Raw genomic sequence first — 19898 nt, 5'->3', positions numbered from 1 at the left:
CAACCCAGTTTTATAAAGTTTTTCTTCTTCTCTTTTTTAGTAATTGTATACAGGAGAAGGGGTTACTAGCCCATTGCTCCCGGCATTTTAGTCGCCTCATACGACACGCATGGCTTACGGAGGAAAGATTCTTTTCCACTTCCCCATGGACAATAGAAGAAATAAAAAAGAACAAGAGCTATTTAGAAAAAGGAGAAAAACCTAGATGTATGTATATATATATATGCATGTGCGTGTCTGTGAAGTGTGACCAAAGTGTAAGTAGGAGTAGCAAGATATCCCTGTTATCTTAGCGTGTTTATGAGACAGAAAAAGAAACCAGCAATCCTACCATCATGCAAAACAGTTACAGGTTTTTGTTTCACAGTCATCTGGCAGGACGGTAGTACTTCCCTGGGTGGTTGCTGTCTACCAACCTACTACCTATGACTAATAATTCTTCGTTAATTTTGTCTTAGTCAAGTCCATGATTGTTGAAGTTAAATTTACTGAAAATCCCTTCTTGTACAGTATTGATGGAGTTCCCCACCCGAGTTTATACTCATTTGTACCATATGATGTTGTGATCAGAGTATTGTGTCTTTGTGATTGTCATGTCTCTGGTTAGTTCCTCGTTGTTTGTAAAGATCAAATACAGTGTATTTTCATTTCTAGATGGCTCTGTTATATGTTGGTTCAGTGCAAACTTTTCACATAGCCCCATTAGTTCAGTGGTTTGTACTGTATAAACCTGTTGAATAAGCATGCTTCCAGGAACTATTTCTGGTATAGTGCTGTGATGAATTATCGTCCACTTTACCTTTGGGAGGTTGAAATCTCAAAGGAGGATAATATTTGGTGTGGGGTTTTCGAGACTTTCAAGGCAGCTTATCTGCTATGTAAATTCCTTAGCTGTTGCTGAAGGTGATTTATTTACAGCAGTAATTACCAGATTATCATTTTCTTCTTTAATTACTTGAACTTCTATGGTGTCATTTGATGAATTTAACAGTTTTGTATAGAAAAATGTGTCATTCACATAGTCCTACTCTTTCTGTTTACTGTCACATATATATATATATATATTATAGTTTTTAGTCACTAACTTTGTCATTTCTATTTGTTTTCAGACCCTGTATGTTTGCAGAAAGGAAGGAGGATATACCACTTGGGATGCTCTGGTTTAGTGTGTTTTGTAAGTACCACTGGTACTGTGCCATCATGTGATATGGTTCTTGGTGGATATATTTCTGATCTCTCCAGTACTGTCAGTATTGTGGCATGTTGTGTTTGGTCCAGGTATGTGTGGAACTAGTTCACTGTCATCCATTGGCATGTGTGTCTGTATACCCTGAAAAACGTTTTTCATTGCTTTTTACACTTTCTGCCTCTCGATACATAATTCTATATCGTTGCATTTTTCTTTATGTGGAATTTTGAGCAGTTTAGGTCTTAACATTTTTTGGCTTCTAATGATGAATTCCACATCTCTGGGTGGGAATACCAGCACTCTTCACCAAGGTGGCACCTTCACTTTCTCAGTATGTTGGTACACCTGATGTGTATGTATCTACATTCACTTCCATAGTTACAGACCCCTTTGGCATAGTATCTACACAGGGCATCTTTACTATTTTTTTCTGACATTCTTGGGCTCCTCTACCTCTACATTTCCTGGGTTTTCCTGGTTACCCTGCTTTGGATTTTCCTGGCTACCTTGTTCTGCACCAGAGTTGCTTGCTGGGTTTTCCAGACTGTATGTATTTCTCATATTTTCTCATTTTGTCTGTCTAGTTCTAAGTTTGTATTTTGTGTCCCACTACTATTCATCACTGTATCTGTCTCATCTTCATTGTTTTGTACCTTAGTTTCTAACTTTTTATTTACTATGCCATCTGTCTTCATTTTCTCCTCCCATTTTCTGCAAATCTCTGATAGTTTCTTGACAAAAGACTGTGATAGTTTCTTGTTAATATTTAATTATTTATGAGTGCCCAGAGTTCTTTGTCTCCTACACAGCCATACACATTTAACTTCCAAGCTTTGCAGGATGCATGAAATCTCCCTGGCACATCCCATAGTAAATGCCTCTTTCAGTACACTTACAGAGTATTTGATATGGCTGATTCCTCCTTATGGAAATGGAAAGATAGAAAAATCAATGATAACATAATAAGATAAACAATTTTATTAACCCTTTAAGGGTTTCCGACGTACTAGTACAGCTTACGCACGAGGGTTATTGACATACTAGTACGCATAAATTCTAGCCCTTTCAAATCTAGTGAGAGAAAGCTGGTAGGCCTACATATGAAAGAATGGGTCTATGTGGTCAGTGTGCGCAGTATAAAAAAAAATCCTGCAGCACACAGTGCATAATGAGAAAAAAAAACTTTGACCTTGTTTTTTGGTTTAAAACAGCGACTTTGCACTGTATTTTCATATGGTATTTATGGTTGTATTTTAGTTTTCCTGGTCTCATTTTGTAGAATGGAAGACATATTACAGAAATTGAGATGATTTTGATTGGTTTCACAATGAAAAGTACCTTGAAACTGAGCTCAAAGTAGCAGAAATGTTCGATTTTTGCCAGAGTTTAAAAGTAAACAAATCATGCCACGTGTCCAATACACGTCAACTGGTGAGTCTGATGTTCTTTCACAAGTGCGCTGATATTATTTATACCATTTCTACACTAATGTAGTCTGCATAACAGTAAATCTTTTATTTTTTGAGAATAAAAATTCAAAGTGGAAAGCAAAAGAAATGTAAGAGGGGCCAGGGGGCATGACTGATGAACAGAGGAAATGTTATTTTAGTGCCAGTAATGTCTGTCTTGTTTATTCTGGACCCTATTTGGAAATTGGCATCTTTAGAAAATTGTGTGAAATTGGCAAAATTGCTAAATTCTGACCATTTTATTGGATAGTTGAAATCGGTAAATGGGTGGTTTCTTGTACTCATTTGATAGAAAAAATGGAGTTCTAGCTAAATAGTTATGATTTTTGTCGACTAGTATCGGGAATTGGCAAAAAATAAGGCTCAAAGTGGGCGAAATCGCCGATGCGTTAACGTTGTCGAGACCGCTAGCTTCATGAGAGCATAACTCCTTAAGTTTTCCATCAAATTTCATACTTTTGGTGTCATTATGATCGGGAAAAGTTCTCTGTCTTTTCATACGAAAAAATAATTTTTTTTTTCCAAAAAACTTTTGACCCCGAGAACAAGTTTAGGAGAGGGTCTCTTGATCCTGAAAGGGTTAATATGTAGATCTAATATAGAATATAAAACACTTAAACATGAAATTAATCCTACCTTAAGCAACGAATGAAAAATGAAATACAGCTCCTCCTCACTAATCCATTGATGTTGAAGGGGAGGGGGTCATAGGCAGATGTGACTGTTGTGACAATTGAAGTAAGTAGAGTGACTCACACGTGAGTAGGGATCCTGAATAACCAAGGTACTGAGATCCTCTGGAAATCACAACTCTTCCGAAGCAATAGAGTCACTAGTCATGAACCACCGTGAAACTTTGGTGGGGTGATAACAGGAGAACATCTGTAGGATGGTGTATAGATGATTGTGTGTCAGCTACAAGGTACAGATGCCAGATTAATTTTCAGATCTGGGAAAGATCCAAGCTGCCTCTCTTAATCTCGCCGGTGTCAGATGACCCGAGCTGACAGTCAAGGCTAAAATAGAGACAAAATTACAAACCACTCGAGAAATCACTCGCATGATTGGCATACTGCCTTTAAAAGAAATGGTGAGGACAAAAAATAATTACGTTACACTATGTAAGCCCAAATCAGGTTAAAATGGCAGAATAAAAACCTAAACAGGAATGAAGCGCTTGTTTATCAAATTAACCAAAACACACAATATATTAAACAGGAGTGGATTGAATACTTAGACTTGATGGGAGCTGAAAGTCAAGTGACCGTTAGCTAGTGGGAGGGACATACGTCAACTCCCACCAGGTGGAGAAGGGGAGGGGGAAGGGGATAGCGGAAACGATGCGCACACACCTAGCAGAACAAGCATGCCGCCCAACAAACTACCACCACCATTCATTCATACTTCTACTCCTATCTAATGAACTTTTCCCTCACACACACTTCCAACAGGTTTCATTTGTGGACATTTTGAAATTGGTGCTGGTGGCAGAGGTGAAGGTGGTGGTGGTTGGGGAGGTGACAAAGGTGAAGATGGTAGTGGTAGCTCTGATGGCAGATGTTAGAGTGGATTAAAGACAGCAGAGGCGGTGGTGGTAGTAGGGCTGGTGTGATGGAGGTAGGAGATAACAGAGAAGGTTTAGGCAAGAGGAAAAAGGAGGCAGCAGAGGTAGTGGTGGAGGTGAAGGTTGTGGCCTCTAGCAGAGAAGGCATCAAGGGTGATGGTGGAGGTGGAGGTTGTGGCCTCTAGCAGAGAAAGCATCAGGGATGGTGGTGGAGAGGCACAGCAGGATGGTAGAGTGATTTATGATGACTGGAACAGTGGGTGGTTTGTGGAGAGTCAGAAGAGGATGGGGGAGGAATAGTGAGTGCAGGTGGCTGTGGGCGGTGATGATAGTGGGTGGTGGAGGGGCATGCAGAGTGGTGGAGGAAGCATTGAAGCTGATTGCTGGTGAGATGCTGTAAACCTTAGGCCTACAGCCAGTGCATTTTATTATACTGTTAAACAATTGCTCTCTCTCCTTCATCCTATACGTAGCTTCTTTGCATAAAGGAGGCGGTAGAGTGCTGGTAAAATATTACCAACCAGTAGTGCTAACATTGCATATAATGAAAGTCTTTTAAAGGGTGGTGAAATTTCAGATTACAAACTTAATGAAGGAGCATAACCTGCAAGCCCAAAATGAAGATGTGGTATACATGGATTTTTCAAATGCATTTTATAAAAGTGATCATGGAGTTATTGTACATAAAATGAGGGAAGTAGGTATAACAGTGAAAGTAGGCAAATAAACATTAAAATTTATGACAAATAGAACAAAGAGTAGTAGTAAACAAAGCAAAATCTAGCATAGCAAAGTCAAGAATCTTGTTACCCTATGGCACAGTCATGGTGTCTTTACTGTTTCTCCTCCTCATAGCACACACAGTTAAAAATGTTCTCCACAGTTTTGTATCATCTACAGATGATACCAAAATAAGCATGAAAATCACATATTGCAAGAAGAAATAAACAATTGGCAATGGAGATAAGTTCTAACCGCTTTGATACCGGCATGGAAAGAACAAAGAACTTGAAATGGGCACTGCAAATGAAGTGCAAGAGGGTCACCAAATAAAATGAAAGGAAAATGTGAAGGGCATGAGTGTAATATTGTCAACTGACCTGTCTATTAAACCTTTCAGGGTCGGCAGACCCTCTCCCAAACTTGTTCTCAGGGTCGAAAATATTAAAAAAAAAAAAAAAATTCTTATGAAAAGTTTTTTTGCCATTAATACTTACCGAGATATGGAGGCATGAAGTTGACAGAAATTGAACTGCATACGGCAAGATTGCCGACAGCCGGTCACCCAGATATCATTTATTTTTTTTTTTTTTCTACCTTTTTCTATTATTTTTTAATATTTATTCTTTTCAAGTAACTTTTATGGCCTGTGAGACCAACATGAGGACTATTTTGTAAATATTCACTTTCTATACTACACAAACACTGTTGTCATATTGTTTACAAAACATGTTTACACAGACGAACAAAATAAAATGCTGTTTATTACAATTTTTCTATTATATATACGTATATACAGTCACTGGACATGTTCTTAGAAGTTCTGCAGCCTGTGGAAGTCTTTGAAACACAGTGTCATGCACAATGGTGTTTTACATTCCTCACACATAAAACAAAGTCTCTGTGTGTTGTTGTGGGCGTTTTTTTTGTATGTGCACAGATGTAACACCTGAGCCTTTTTCTTGAAAGCAGTAGCAGGCAGTTTCATTAGAAAGTGATGACCAGGCTTCAGACGAGAAGGTAGTTGTTGATAATTTCGTGGGAGGTTTTCTATTGTAGGTGTTGTTCCTTGGTACTTGATTATTATTTGTCTGATGACAGACAGACAAAATTCGCCATATGGTGGTTTGTTTCTGGTCTTCATCTTATACATATTATAAGCATTGAGCATGGAAATGTCCAGAAGATGGAAAAAGTTTTATGTACCACTTTTAACTCTTGCAAACACAATCAGCAAACCCAATCTGCATGTCACATTTGTCCACTGAACTCATATTGAGGGTGTAGTCCATCACAGCTGCAGGTTTTAGAATGGGTTCGTTGCTCTCTATGCTGCCTGCCAGTGTCTGCCATTTCGTTAGGGTGAACTGATGACAACAGTGTGACATCTCGTTTGTCATGCCACCAAAGTGCCATGATGTTATTGGCAGCAAATGCCTGCACCTCACCTCTACAAGTGCCAGCGTCGAACCTGGGCATATGTTTAAGATTTTCACGCACTGTGCCCCACACATCTGTCATGTTCAGTCACAAGAAATCACTGAGTAAGAGGCTTGTATACCAGTTATCAGTATATAATATATGCCCCTTACCAAAATATGATTCCATCATTGTTCTAACCACATCACCAGAAATACCCAATAACTTCCTGGTATCTCGCAATGTATTACTTCCAGTGTACACAATTATATCCAATACAAGACCACTGTAGCAATCACAAAGCACAAACAACTTTATACCAAAGCATTTCCTCTTGCTTGGTATATACTGCTTGAATGACAGTCTTCCTTTGAATAGAATCAAAGACTCATCAATAACAAGCTTCCTGAAGGGATAAAAATACATATTGAATTTCTGTTTCAGTGTTCCCAAGTGTACAAGATGGCCGTATTCCACTTTGACTTTCACCAAAGTGATGGGGATTGGGAACAAAATTGGCAGCTTCCTGCCAATCCCAGGTGCAGTCTGCTGGTGGGTACTGGATACTGACAGGTGGTTGTGGTTGTGGAGGTTGGTGGCCTTTGTTGTAGTTCAGCTGAGTCAGCGGCATGGGCGGCAGCATGGCCCACTGCTGGTGCCTCATGGCTGGCACCACCACTGCCACCAGTAGATGCATACACATTTTCCATCCCAATTGCAACACTATCATCTTCATTTTCACTATCCGTTCCTGTTGTACAACCATGGGATGTACTCCGAGATATACTCCTTACCCTTGGAATAGCATATGGCACACTACCAGAGTGCATATACCATCGTATATACTGACGCTTCACTGGAGAATATTCTACTTCACTTTCACTACTGGAACTGTTTTCAAGAGCTTGGAGTTCATATTCACTATCACTATCATCACCATTGCTCACATCCGAGTCCTGGATATGGATAAATACGAGTATCCTCTTTCGTTCTGGTACAACTGAACATGAACAAAATGGCCAAGCACCAGAGGTGGAAGGTTGAGGGTCATCTGGATTTTCCTCACTATTACCGGTATTACGGTCATTAGTTTTGGTCACAACCTCCTGAAAAACCTTGAAAGTCATCTTCACTGACACTTCCATCTGTATTAGAACTGTCACTGGGGAACAAAAGTGTCCCAATTCGCCGAGGAGAGAGATGCTTCTTACCGCGAGGCATGGTGAACAAGGTGTACTAAAATGGCATTATCACAATGCACCACTGGGTCCCTGAATTTTTTCCTTCCGCACACACTGACCATGCAGACCCATTTTCTCACATCTAGGCCTACCAGCTGTTTCCCGCTTAATTTGAAGCCGCAAGAATTTACACGTACTAGTACGGCACCAACCCTGGTGCGTAAGCCGTACTAGTACGGCTCTAACCCTGAAAGGGTTAAACACAGTAAGGCAAATGTCACAAAAGCCACAAAGCTGGATAATGAACTCTCTCCAGGTAATGAGAACTTTCCAACTAAGGGAAATGATGCCAACTGTGACTCTTCAAATCATTTGTGCTTTCTCTTAGAGTAATGGTTAATGTTGACAGCTCATTCAGTGCAGGTGAGATTAGCACTGGAACAGATACAGAAATCATTTATAGCCTGTGTTAAACCAGTAAAGCATTTAAATTACTGGGAATGACTCAAAAGTCTTAGATAGTATGTACTTGCTGGAGTGGAAGAGACAGAAACATTATAATACAGTACATACATGGAAGGTGCTTGAGAGACTAGTCCCAAATGTACCCCGCCATAACAACATACCCTAGTGAGAGATATGGGAGAAAATGTAACATAAACACACTGAACAACAGGAGTGCTGTGGGCACAACAAAAGAATATTGTATCAATGTCTGTGGACCCTGAATATTCAGCATCTCACCAGAAGATATCGGAAACACTGCTGGAACAAGTGTAGAAATCTTCTTGAGTGCCAGCAGCAGCAACAACCTAGTTGACCAGGTAAGCACAAGATAGATTTGGCTCATGGCCAGGCAGCAGGAGTAGGAAAACTCGAAATCTGTGAAAGGCAGCATTGTTCCAGAAATAATGCAGTACAGTGATCCCTCGCTTAACAACCAAGATAGGGATGTAAGAATAGTTTGTTAAGCAAAAATTATGATTAACACTTCTGATTTTCCAATAAAAACAAATGTTACAGCTCAAGAAGCAGACTTGGACGATAGTTTTCCATACCTAATTAGTAGTAGGTTAGTAGACAACAACCACCCAGGGAGGTACTACTGTCCTATCAAATTCTTTTGAAACAGAAGCCCGTAATTGTTTTACATAGTAGTTGGATTACTGGTTTCTTTTCTTTCTGTCTCATAAACACACAAGAAAACAGGTACATAAGAACACAAGAAAGAACGAACACTGCAACAGGCCTACTGACCCATGCGGAGCAGGTCCATATCTCCCCTTCCCCCCCAGGATTAGCCCAATGACATCCATCCCCCCTGGATTAGCCCAATGACCCACCCAGTCTGGTCACCTCCACTCAAGGAAGGAGCAAGGCACCAGACCCAGCAGCACAAGCTAGCCAGGCCCAACTCACACCTACCCACACTCACTCATGTATTTATCTAGTCTATTTTTAAAACTACACAACGTTTTACCCTGAATAACTGTACTCAGGAGTTTTTTCCACTCGTCCACAACTCTGTTACGAAACCAGTGCTTTCCTATATCCTTCCTGAATCTGAATTTTTACAATTTGAAACCATTGCTGCGAGTCCTGTCTTGGCTGGAAATTTTCAGCACACTATTTACATCCCCTTTATTTATTCCTGTTTTCCATTTATACACCTCGATCATATCCCCCCTAATTCTACGCCTTTCGAGAGAGTGCAGATTCAGGGCCCTCAGTCTATCCTCATAGGGAAGATTTCTGATACATGGGATCATCTTTGTCATCCTCCTCTGTACATTTTCCAGAGCATTTATATCCATTCTGTAATACGGTGACCAGACCTGAGCAGCATAGTCTTGTCGTAGGGGTTCTTAAGGAGATACGAGGGTTGAAGGTAAACACCTTGTTGGATGGTAACACTACATATTGTCAGACTGTGATGAGAGGTGGGAGCCCAGGCCTGCCCTGCTCGCCTGTCTATGTCTATCCGTCGAGTGAGGAAGAGGCAGCTCGTCACTCACTCACGCTGCATCCCGTGATGTCATACAGTCACTTGGCCTAATAGGGATCTTCTATATAAAGCACATGAATGGTACTATAATACGCTATACAACACATATAAGGGGATCAGCAACTATGCTGACAGCTCGGTCATGTTACATATGTCGTCTCGACATACACTACTATGCTATAGGCTAAACAGGCAGGTGGTTCTGGGCTGATTCTATACAATAACAAATTCATATATAACTTAGAACTAATGGATGGTATCATACTGGATGTTAACAAAATGAGTTTTACGTAATGGGTGTTAACATAATCACTTTTAATGTAATGAATTTCATTGTAATGCATTATGACTTATAAGAACAAATCATTGTACAATATGGATGGAATTGATCGATCGATCTGTATTCATGCACTCTACGGATTCTGAGGAAATAAATATATATATACAAGGTGAAATTAACAGCAAAGGCATCTGGTGCGCACTCAGATCATTACTGTCAAATTCTCAGAATACGGAGGGAACGTGAACACAAAAAAAAAAAAATTCTGAAAAACTGATCAGTTAATAACAAAACACACAGTTGACAATTTCCTTCATCTCGGTCATCAATTATACAGACTATGTACATTTAAACCCAATTCTGCGAGGGTGAGGTTTACATATGCAGAATGGTTATCTCTGAGAGGATTGAATTCCTCTGCAATGGCTAACACATGCCTTGACTGAGGGAGATCTGAACGAGTATCTACAAAAGATACTTGTGGGTTTCTCATTACTTGTCGAGTACGCAAGGAGTAACGACATTCAGGTTGACTATCTGACTGGGTATTTGAGGTAGAGGGTACAAAGTCAAGAGGATTTTCAGTGTGACCATGGCGTAATAGCGCCCAAAATGCGTGCTAAAGGAATAACAGGAAAAGTCGGTCGATGGATCTATAATTTCCTCACTAACAGAACACAGAGAGTAGTAGTCAACAGAGTAAAGTCCGAGGCAGCTACGGTGAAAAGCTCTGTTCCACAAGGTACAGTACTCGCTCCCATCTTGTTCCTCATCCTCATATCTGACATAGACAAGGATGTCAGTCACAGCACCGTGTCTTCCTTTGCAGATGACACCCGAATCTGCATGACAGTGTCTTCCATTGCAGACACTGCAAGGCTCCAGGCGGACATCAACCAAATCTTTCAGTGGGCTGCAGAAAACAATATGAAGTTCAACGATGAGAAATTTCAATTACTCAGATATGGTAAACACGAGGAAATTAAATCTTCATCAGAATACAAAACAAATTCTGGCCACAAAATAGAGCAAAACACCAACGTCAAAGACCTGGGAGTGATCATGTCGGAGGATCTCACCTTCAAGGACCATAACATTGTATCAATCGCATCTGCTAGAAAAATGACAGGATGGATAATGAGAACCTTCAAAACTAGGGAGGCCAAGCCCATGATGACACTCTTCAGGTCACTTGTTCTATCTAGGTTGGAATATTGCTGCACACTAACAGCACCTTTCAAGGCAGGTGAAATTGCTGACCTAGAAAATGTACAGAGAACCTTCATGGCGCGCATAATGGAGATAAAACACCTCAATTACTGGGAGCGCTTGAGGTTCCTAAACCTGTATTCCCTGGAACGCAGGCGGGAGAGATACATGATTATATACACCTGGAAAATCCTAGAGGGACTAGTACCGAACTTGCACACGAAAATCACTCACTACGAAAGCAAAAGACTTGGCAGACGATGCAACATCCCCCCAATGAAAAGCAGGGGTGTCACTAGCACGTTAAGAGACCATACAATAAGTGTCAGGGGCCCGAGACTGTTCAACTGCCTCCCAGCATACATAAGGGGGATTACCAACAGACCCCTGGCAGTCTTCAAGCTGGCACTGGACAAGCACCTAAAGTCGGTTCCTGACCAGCCGGGCTGTGGCTCGTACGTTGGTTTGCGTGCAGTCAGCAGTAACAGCCTGGTTGATCAGACTCTGATCCACCAGGAGGCCTGGTCACAGACCGGGCCGCGGGGGCGTTGACCCCCGGAACTCTCTCCAGGTAAACTCCAGGTCCAGGTTAGTCTGGGTAGCAATATCATCAACATCGCATACTAATTTCATATGATCTAAATGCGATTCTTTGTACTTACCAGTACTAATTTCTCTAACCTTATACTTATTGCCAGAGATATGTTCTACAACTCGATAAGGGCCAACAAACTTTTGATCGAGCTTAGGCATTTCGGATGTTTTGTTGAAATTTGTCAGCATTACTCTTGAACCTACTTTAACTTTTGATGGCTTAGCACGGCTGTTAGTTACTCTAGTAAATTCTGCTGTTGATTCATGAAGTGTTTCATGGATTCTTCTAAAAACACTCTGAGCCATGCTTGTATGAGTTACTACGAAATCATCAGGGTTGTAATTGGGTTTCAGAGTGGAATATAACAACTCATAGGGTAAACGCTTGTCTACACCATACAATGCATAATGTGGAGTATCACCTATGGAAACATTGTAAGCAGAATTTATGGCACATTGAACATCTGGTATAACTTCATCCCAAGTTTCACTATTGGGGTTGATAGTGGCTCTCAAGACATCAAGTACTTTCTTATTGGTTCGTTCAGCTAACCCATTGCTGGCAGGATGATGAGGAACAATGGTGGATTTAGAGATCTTGTACAAAGTACACAAATTTTCAAGAATCTCATTACAGAATTCACCTCCATTATCTGTTACTAAGGACTTAGGGGTGGTATGCCTGGAGATAATGCGTTCTTTAAACACTTTAGCTACTGTCTCAGCAGTCTTATCTGCAATAGGAACTAACTCACAATATCTGGTGAAATGGTCTACCATAACACACAGATGTTTGTTGCCTTGGAGGGAACATTTAAAATTGGTTAACAAATCAAGGGCAACTCTTTCCCATGGTTCGCTAGTGGTTGGGTACATTTGGATTGGATTAGGACCATTGACATTTCCTTTATGTTTCATACAAACACTACATTTCTTAACATACTCAGAAATGTCAGTTGCCATATGTGGCCAAAAGTACTTCATTCTGGCTTGTTTCACAGAACGATCCATACCAGGGTGTGCAACACCTAGTGCATCGTGAACTAGCTGTAGAGCTACATTCACTAGTGACTGTGGAATTACTAACTGGTATATTCTTCTACTTGGAGTACCCAATTCGACTGTTCGATACAGTAATTCTTGGCTCATTACAAAGTCACTGATGGGTGCTGGTGGCTTCACAGTCAGAATAAGATCTTCCTGGAGCAGGAATCGAATCACACCAGACCACATGGGATCTGTTCTTTGCGCATTCTTTACATCCTCTGCAGTAAATGGAGGATCTGCAGTTACTGCACTAACGTGTTGCGATAAATCATCTGCGACTACATTTGACTTGCCAGGTAAATGTTCAAAAGTGGGATTGAACTCTTGGATAGTCAAGGTCCATCTGGCTAACCCTCCAGTAGGTTGCTTATTCTGGAATAAGGGTATCAGTGGTGCATGGTCTGTCAAGACATGAACAGGGTATTGGTAAATAATGTCTCGGAAGTGCTTTAAAGACCATACTATTGCTAAAACCTCTTGCTCCGTTACTGTATAATTACGTTCAGCCTTCGTAAGGACTCGGCTAGCAAATGCAACTGCGTTGTACTTGCCATCAGTCTTCTGAGCTAGTACGGCACCTATGCCAATTGAACTAGCATCAGTTGTCAGATAGAAGGGTTTAGAAAAATCTGGGAATTTCAAAATGGGAGCGGACGTTAGCTTTTCTTTTAGTGTCTGGAATGCTCTTTCTTGACGGAAGGTTCAGACGAAAGGAGCATTTTTCTTAAGCATTTCAGTTAGAGGAGCTGCTATTGAAGAAAAATTAGCAATGAAAGATCTGTAGAAACCTGCTAGACCCACAAAGGATCTTACAGCATCAGCAGTTTTGGGGGATGGAAAATTTAGTACTGCCGTTACTTTACTTTGATCAGTCGTAACCCCTCTAGGAGTGACTACGTGACCAAGAAACTTAATTTCTGATCTGAAAAATTGACATTTAGACAGTTTGATCTTTAAATTGGCTTCTTCAAGCTTACCAAGTACTATATCAAATCTTTTCAGGTGTGTATCCACATCTTCGGACATGACGATTACGTCATCTAAGTACACCATAAGTGCTTTACCTATAAGACCTCTAAAGATATTGGTCATGAGTCTAGAGAACGTGATAGGAGAGGATCGTAATCCAAAAGCCATTCGAAGGAAATGATAATGACCTGTGGGAGTAGAGAATGCAGTCCTCGTGAAGAGGGACTTGCCAAAACCCTTGTAACAAGTCCAGGGTCGAGAAGACGTTGTTATCTCCGATATTGCGTAAAAGATCACCTAGTACAGGAAGTGGGAAGCAATCTAGAATAGTTTTCGCATTTAACTTCCTAAAGTCAATTACCGGGCGCCAAGTACCGTCCTTCTTAGGCACTAGGATCAAGGGCGCATTCCAGGGTGAATTGCTAGGTGCAATAACTCCATCATCGAGCATTTGGTTGATCAGTTTTTCTGCGACAGCAACTTGGGAATGAGGCATTCTGTACGCAGGTATATAGATAGGCCTAGTACCAGGTTCAAGTGGAATACGATGGGACAATAAGTTCGTTATACCCATCTTCTCACCTGGTAAGGCAATGGCTTTACGACGTTTGTTCAACAGCATCAACAAACGCTTGACTTCGTCTGGGAAGTCAGTGGGAGCTAAGTCTTTCTCCTCAACTGGTGGAATGGATTGATCCAGTGGAGTGGATGAGGTCTCCCCTGTTGAAATAGCACCGACCCACTGGTCAGGTGGCACGTCATCCTGTACTTGAACAGGGTAAGGATAGTGAACCAGGTCAACAAGATTGTTATTTGCTCTGAGACAAACACTGTGACCCGAAGTGTTAGCAAGGAATAAATGGATCTTACTGTCTCTTACAACATGTAAGGAAGGTTCAACAAATAAACCCTTGACCTTGCAGGAATCACTGTCAACTAGGACGTTATCACCATCTGGAACATTAGGAACAACAACAGACACTCTAGTGAGAGCACTAGCCACAACAGAGACGTCTTTCTGCAGACGGCATATGACATCAACAAGAGATGGCATTACTAATTTCAAGTAATCGTTTTCCGACAAGGCATCCCCTGTGGAGAAACTACTACTTGAACTACCAGTCATTGCAGGGATAGGCTGCGCACTCAAGGCAGTCTGAGTGTCCTCGGACACTTGAGGAAATACACTATCTTGCATGTCTGAAGGTGTAGGTGGAACACAGATGACAGTGACAGAGTTACTAGTGCCTGACCACTTGGGTACGCTACTGGAGAATGCATTGGCTTGTAAGGACTTAATCCGTACATCGTACTCTGCGGCAGTACGGCAGATCTCTGATCCAAGCTGGTAGCCCCAAAATGGAACGATCAAGTCGTCAATTTGGGCATGCCATCGGTAAGGGTCTAGCACAATGCGTAAGTCTTGCATGGAAGCAAATTCCAGTAGAAGGTCACCAGGGAAAGTAATCTGGTCGACAACAAGAAAAGCAGCAGTAAAGTCTCTACCTTGGATAGAAAAGGTGAGCGAAGTCTGACCTCGGACACGCAGAAGGGAACCAGCTACTCCACTAAGGGAGGTTACAGTAGTTGGTTCAACGAGGAGGACACGTCGTAACTGCTTCTCTTTAAACAAGCTAGACCTGATGATATTAACTTACGCACCAGAGTCCGTGAACACATGAACGAGCGCATTATGGATAGAAGCTTGTACCAAAGGACCTATCGTTTCGTTTGGAGTTATGTGCAAACAGAAGGGTGGGTTGTCATCGGAGAAGGCATTTTCTACTTCATCCCCAAATTCCTCTACGTCAAGAGACATGTGAAGCAGCATCAACAGCGAGGTTGTCATTCTCAAGGCTGGCTAAGGCTTCATAGGAATTTTGAACTGGGATGGTGTACTCGTTATCACCTACTGTCACGACTGGACGAGTAGACTGGGGCGCTCGGATTCCCCCGAATTGGAAGAATGAGCCTGGTTCTGGTTAGTTTGAGAACCACGACGTCTGTTTCCTCTCCTGGCTCTGCGGTTGGAACGGCCACGGAAAGATCTAGAGTACTGAAGGTTGTAGAGAGCATTGCACTCAGATGTGTCATGTCCATGTATTCTATGATAAGTACAGTAGGGAAGATCTGACTGGTACTCATCATCAGTATGACGCCTCTTAGGATGACTATCAGGACAATTAATTGCAGTATGGCCACGGAAACCACAATTGTAGCAAGTTCTTTGACTGTGGGTACTGTGCATACTACGGGTGCTACGGGAATGATGGCTCTTAACACTAGCTTTAGATGATGGACGCGAGTGATTAAGGTTTGGAGTTTTGGTAGTAGCACAAACAAGAGGAAGTACAGGAGTAGACAAAGTGGTTGGCGTAGACTTATGATAAGGGAAGGTTCCCTCGGGACACAAATCTCGTACATGGATGAGAGCTGCGAGCGGTCCCATAGTAGCATTTAGAGGACTAGAATTGTACACATACATTGATGTCGGTGGCATTAGTTGTTTGATAACTCCGATGCTGCTAATTTAGCAAACCCTTCAAGGGCTGGTTTATCACTATCTTTGAGGTGCTTGGAATTTTGACCTGCTTTAACGAATGAAGACATTAGGTTATTTAGACGAAGGGCAAACTCATCTAATGACTCCTCCGGCCTCGGAGCTGTGCACACTAATTCTTTGAGAACGACAAAAGGATCGGTTTCTCGCACCGGTTCAAGATAGTTACAAATTAACTGTTCATAATCTTGCCACCTGGTTAGGTCTTGAAAGTCCTTCATATGAATTAAGTTAAACACATGTGAGGCGGCTGGAGAACAGGCTAAACTCTCCTTTCTGATACTAATTAAACAACTCTCAGATGGAAGACCATCTACTGAAGCATTAGCTCTGGCTCGAACAGCAGTAAACCAACCTTCTAGGTTGTCTGGGTTACCATTGAACAATGGCATAGCATCATACTGATCACGACTGAAATTACGCAGACTAGAAGTCTGAGTGTATCTATTATTTGATGCAGGATTACTCAAATTGTGAACTGATGCATTACTGGTTGTACTAGCAGCATTTGCTGAGGCATTGCTTGAGAAGACTTGAGACATGTTTGCAAAATGTAAAACAAGAATTTAGAGAAACAAAAGAAAATGTGACTGAGGAACACACGACACAGTGAACTTAAATGGGAAGAAAATGCTTAACTATTCTGCATAAGTAATTAAAAATTGACAGGTCACACTGTAAGCAAGGAAACTCACACAAGAAAATACTCAACTGAATAAACAACACTTTGAAAATCAAGAGAACTTGTACCTTACTCAAATCTAATTTGCTCAACTTTACTTTAAAATTGAATGACTGGCACAGTGAGTTGTCTTTACTCTCAATGCAATAGGGAAATTCAACAATAAAATGATGAATCAATCAAAAAATGTTAAAATGGACTTATAAATCTTGTGCAAAATTAAGAAAAACTGGGGAAAACAATTCACTACAAAGGAAATAAAATGGCACACAAAGAATTAAATATTATGCACAGAACAGAGCATAAGAAACTGCACTGAAATAAACTGTAGCAATATTGCAAATAACAATTGCTAATCAAAAGTACTGCACACACTACATAAAATTTCTGAAAGAAAAAAATTTAATGACAACACAATGCTTGCAAAAGAATTATTGCAAAATGAGTCAATGTGCAATAATAAAAAAAAATTACACACACAAGAAAATACAGTTTACAAGAAAAGAAAGTATGTCAAGGAATGAACTGAGTGAACACTTTAACTCTCAATTGCAGCTTAAGCAACACTTACTGAACAAGCAAAAGAACAATTTACTTTAAATGAACAACTTAAAAATTGCACTAAGAGTGAATTTGTTCAATGAAACATGAAAAATAATAGGTGCAAAAACACAGAACAAAAAAAGCTTGAACACTTACAGTGATGCAGAACACAACACATCAATATAAACACAATACTAGAATTTTCTTGCCATGAAACTTGATGTGTGAAAAATTTGATAAAATAATTTTCTTGCTTGCACAAAATAATGGCACTATTGTCTGTGGAAATAAGACAAATTAGACATTGGCTAAATGAAAGGAATTAACACAAAAATGTTAACACACACATAGAGAACAAAACAAGAATACACAAATGCTGGGAGGAAAATATAACAGACAACACTGAGTTGTGATGCAGAATACAAAGTAATAAATTACTGAATTACTTCACTGGAATACTGAGAACACAAGGTGATTCTGAAGTGTAAACGCAAGTTCTATACTGCACATATGTGTTGCACATAAGGAAAAAACACTAAGGTACTTACTTCAAGTGTATAAAAAAAAGAAGCACAACACAACTGACATGAAATTATGCACGAAAACTAACACTGAATTAAGAAGATAAAAAATTATTGCTAACAGTATATAATAAACACTGAGTCTAATCAAGAGTTACTGAATGTCACTAAGAAATCACTGGAAACAAAAAGAAATGTCTCAGCACTCGCAAATGTCTCTATGAAAAATATTATCGCTGTAATGACTTGGTGAAGAATGAGGTGGAAGGTGGTGGATGGCGGTGGAGGATGTTTATGTTGTCTTGTGGCTGGCTACTGTCCTCTGCACACGTGATCGTAGAATTTGCGCTTACATCGACGATAGACTTCACACAGGAGGCTTTCAACTGTGGCGCCACTGACGAAGACACACTCTAGCTCTTGACCCCCTATGTGGTCCTTAAAATATGGTGCTAGTACCCGTAATAAGAGTACAATAACACAGTGGTAGTGGTTGGGTGATTGGGCTGAAGCAGGGCTGAGGCTGGGGGTGGTGAGATCGTGTGGTGAGTGGGCCTATGGGATGAATGGCGTAAGCCTCACTGGCGCGAAAATATTCTAAGCTGTCTGGCTTAAAAACAAACCCACGAATTACCACAACACCACAGGGATGAAAAAGCACTCAGAATGGCTTGGAGCTTGAAGCACAAAGCGATGAGAAGACTGTACCCACGTGGTTTGCTTGAGTACTGGGTTAGTCACCTCGGTTAGTCACCTGGGTTAGTTGCTGGCTGGCTTGGCTTATCTTAACCCTTCACACAGAATAGCTTGATAACTTCTAATGATGAGCACAGCAGGGGTGGAAAGCTGGCTTCTCAGGCAAAGGCTGGATGATGTAAGACTAGGCTGGACTGACTCCCTCACCACAGACTGGCTGCTGGCTTATTTTGCAAACTCAGGTCAACCCCTCGGGAGTGATGCAAATAAGCAGATAAACACTAATACAAAGACTGACCAGTGAATAATGTAGTGGCTGGTAGACGCTTCACTGAGGTAGCTGGCTGGCTTGCTGGCTGGGGTAGGTCGGCCTACTGGCGACAGTCATGCTGGTCGAAAGAAATCTCCATACATCGGCATAATTGTCAATTTTACGCCCACACCGCTGTCACCAATTTATCGTAGGGGTTCTTAAGGAGATACGAGGGTTGAAGGTAAACACCTTGTTGGATGGTAACACTATATATTGTCAGACTGTGATGAGAGGTGGGAGCCCAGGCCTGCCCTGCTCGCCTGTCTATGTCTATCCGTCGAGTGAGGAAGAGGCAGCTCATCACTCACTCACGCTGCATCCCGTGACGTCATACAGTCACTCGGCCTAATAGGGATCTTCTATATAAAGCACATGGATGGTACTATAATACGCTATACAACACACATAAGGGGATCAGCAACTATGCTGACAGTCTAAATGAGGCCTAACGTCTTGCTACTTCTACTTAAACTTAGGTAACACAACATATACATGTACACATATATGTATACACATGCTCTGAAGTTTCTTCTGTTTTCTAAATATAGTTCTTGTTCTTATCTATTTCCCTTCATCTCAATGGGGAAGTGGAAAAGAATCTTTCCTCCTTAAGCCATGTGTTTTGTAAGAGGTGACTAAAATGCTGGAAGCAAAGGCTAGTAACCCCTTTTCCTGTATAAATTACTTAAAATAAGAAGAAAAACTTTATAAAGCTGGAATGTGTAGTGCAGGTGATAAGAAAGAGATGATTGCCAATGTTTTGAATGAAAAAAAGTTGGATGTCCTAGCTCTAAGCAAAACAGAGCTGAAGGGGGGTTGGGAAGTATCAGTGGGGAGAAATGAGATTAGGTCAGCAGTATTTGAGACAGAGCTAAGGAAGGGGTAGCAATAATGATGAAGGATCAGTTATGGAAGGAGAAGGAATATAAATGCATAA

At 41.0% G+C, this 19898-nt stretch overlaps 1 protein-coding gene across 3 annotated transcripts in view; it reads left to right on the top strand.

Moving 5' to 3' along the window:
* The window catches only part of LOC128684855 (uncharacterized), a 503715-nt gene that overhangs the window by 36076 nt on the left and 447741 nt on the right, over positions 1 to 19898 (top strand). For 2 of the 3 annotated variants that reach the window (XM_053771165.2, XM_053771163.2), the window contains exon 2: positions 1110 to 1174. The exons of the other annotated variant lie outside the window; for it this stretch is intronic. The gene's annotated coding sequence lies outside the window, so the exon portion shown is untranslated. The remainder of the gene's footprint in view (positions 1 to 1109; positions 1175 to 19898) is intronic. 3 annotated transcript variants of the gene reach the window in all.

The sequence above is a fragment of the Cherax quadricarinatus genome, chromosome 5 (genome assembly GCF_038502225.1).
Source record: "Cherax quadricarinatus isolate ZL_2023a chromosome 5, ASM3850222v1, whole genome shotgun sequence".
Classification (NCBI taxonomy): Eukaryota; Metazoa; Arthropoda; class Malacostraca; order Decapoda; family Parastacidae; genus Cherax; species Cherax quadricarinatus.
Note: the sequence above shows the minus strand (reverse complement) of the source record. Positions and strands in the feature narration are given on the sequence as shown.